This window comes from Limulus polyphemus, unplaced genomic scaffold, assembly GCF_000517525.1.
Source record: "Limulus polyphemus unplaced genomic scaffold, Limulus_polyphemus-2.1.2 Scaffold108298, whole genome shotgun sequence".
Classification (NCBI taxonomy): Eukaryota; Metazoa; Arthropoda; class Merostomata; order Xiphosura; family Limulidae; genus Limulus; species Limulus polyphemus.
The window spans coordinates 1-2,779 of NW_013773894.1; the positions used below are offsets into that span (position 1 = coordinate 1).

The 2,779-nt window shown below is 36.1% G+C and overlaps 1 long non-coding RNA gene across 1 annotated transcript; it reads right to left on the reverse strand.

Moving 5' to 3' along the window:
• Positions 1-6: 6 nt before the first annotated feature.
• Positions 7-2,002, reverse strand: LOC106477934. The gene is made up of 3 exons (XR_001292036.2): positions 1,891-2,002; positions 317-481; positions 7-201 (listed from the first exon to the last, which is right to left on the reverse strand). It is a non-coding gene; the product is annotated as an uncharacterized LOC106477934 (long non-coding RNA).
• Between the last annotated feature and the right edge of the window lie 777 nt (positions 2,003-2,779).

Genomic DNA, 2,779 nt, shown 5'->3' on the forward strand with positions numbered 1-2,779 from the left:
AGTGCAAAACAAAAAAAAAATACTACTTCAACTGAAAACAGTTATACTGCGTCCTCAACTTTCAACACAAATTTTAACAACAGAAAAATCTATTTCTGAGTTGGCACAGTAGAATACAGACAAATCTTGAAAATACTGTATATCTCTTCCAGTTAGTTGGCCAGCCAACAAGCTTCTTACTTCTAAAACACAGTCCCCAAACTACGGACGAGATAGAAAAAAAAAAGACATATAAATATAATGAGGAAGAAACATACATGAAATAAGTTTAAAATACTTACGAATCACAAGACAAACATTAAAATTTTACACTTACTTGAAAAACTGCAGTTAATGACGGGACCTTGCTTTAACGATCTTACGACTGCTGTTGCATTTTTTGTTTAAACAGCATGGTTTCTTCAAACACTAATTCCTTCAGTTTTTCCCTTGGAAGGTCATCCAGTTCCATCTCGAACCGGAAAGGTTCTTCCGCTACAGGCTAAATTAAGAAAAATATATATATATGTACACTGAAGTTTTGTCTATTTATGCTGCTTGAAGACGTTTTTAGTTAGTTAGTTTGTTTTGTTGAATTCCTTGCAAGGTTACACGACAACTATCTGCCTTAGCTGTTCCTAATTTTCAAGTAACAGACTAGAACAATGGTAGCTAGCCAACACCACTTTTCACCAACACCAGCTTTTCGGTTACTCTTGTCAGATCGAATAGTGGGATTTGACTGCCACTCTTATAATACATTCAGATCACAAAGGAATTTTGACTGTTTTGAAACATTATAGATGTGTTGTAAAAAATCGAAAAAGTTACATCAGTGAATGAACTAAGACGCATAGCGAAAGTTTATTTGTAATCTAAACGTAGTCCCAAGTAAAAGTGGGGCTAAGCACAGCCTATTGGTCAGTGTGTCAGATTATGGATGTGAGGTTCTCGTGCCTATTGGTCAGTGTGCCAGATTATGGATGTGAGGTTCTCGTGCCTATTGGTCAGTGTGCCAGATTATGGATGTGAGGTTCTCGTCCCATTACCACCAGAAAAAATCTTGCTCCCCAGTTTGTGTCCAAGCTTCAGATACACTGTACCTACACAAGTGTAAGTCATGTTTATGAAACACCTGTGCCCTCACTATGCTATATGTTAAAGCCCCACCCCAATAACTTGGTTGACCTTGACCTTCAAAAGTAAACCAGGTCTAGAAAATAGCATGTAGTACCTGTTGTATAAGCTTAATTTTGAGCTAAACAGTCCAAAAGAAAAGAACAAATGAACACAGGAGCAAAGTGATATGCTCTGCTCTACTATGTAAACCAGTGGAGGCATAAAAATAGCATGTAGTACCTGTTGTATAAGCTTAATTTTGAGCTAAACAGTCCAAAAGAAAAGAACAAATGAACACAGGAGCAAAGTGATATGCTCTGCTCTACTATGTAAACCATATGCTCTGCTCTACTATGTAAACCATATGCTCTGCTCTACTATGTAAACCATATGCTCTGCTCTACTATGTAAACCATATGCTCTGCCCTACTATGTAAACCATATGCTCTGCTCTACTATGTAAACCATATGCTCTGCTCTACTATGTAAACCGGTGGAGGCATAAAAATGCCTATTGTTCACAAGAAAAAGACACTCATTTTAGTTATCTATCATGTAAACAAAGAATATAAATGTGGCTCTATTCTGTATCTGGTTGACCATTATTAACCACATTATTAACGATTAGCTAAACGTTTCAAGTCCAAACAAATTGTCTAAATACTGCATTTATAAACTTAAAAGAGCACTCCAGAATTTCAGAAAACTTAGTGAAAGTGTACTTCATGAATAGAACTAACCTACTGTAGCGTAACAAAATATTACACATCAAACATTTGAATAAACAATTACCTCATCAGCTGGGTCATAGTATTCCTGAAAGTACGAATGAGCCAAAGCCTCTTCCACTGTTATTCGCTTGTGAGGGTTAAAGGTCAGCATCTTGTCTAAGAGGTCCACAGCTAAAACCAACAGTTCAGTGAGATCATTACTATTTAAGTCTAAAGTTTAGCTGTATTTGATAAATCTCTCTTCTGACACAACTTATAGATAGTTATACCACAAGTAATTATTCTATTTAAAATTACACCTTTTTTTCTGAATTTTACCATTTTAAATCAACTTTGATGTAAGCAATTAAAATGGAAACATTTGAAAGTAAATAATACTTGAGACAAAACCCTATTTTTCATCTTGGTGCTTCCGACTCTTACGACCACAATTGTTAAATAGCACACAAACCAGAACACGACGTCTGTACAGATAAAAAAACATGGGTATACCTAATTCACAAACTCTTGTTTCAGATCACTGAAGCTTACAGCAAAACTGTTCACTTGAAAAACATAAGCAACAGTGATTCTTTGCTCATTTGCTGAATTTTGCACAAAGCTACTCGAGGGTTATCTTGCTAGCCATCTCTAATTTTTAAGTGACAGACCAGAAGGAAGACAGCTAGTTAACCCCACCCACTGCCAACATTGTGGACTACTCTAATTGAATAATGAGATTTCACTGTCATCCACTGCTTCAAAGTGAGGGAATATTTTGCTTAATTTCTGGTGGTAACTGGGTACAAACCCTCGAATCCATCAGTAATTTGAATACTTAAGAGCCAGTTTTTATAAGAATCATGCAGATTCCTATTAGAAGGTGATTCATGACCCCTCCAGAATTGTCCCTAATTAAAAGTATGCATAATTACAAAATGTAGTGATTTGCAGCGCCACCTATGGGCTGT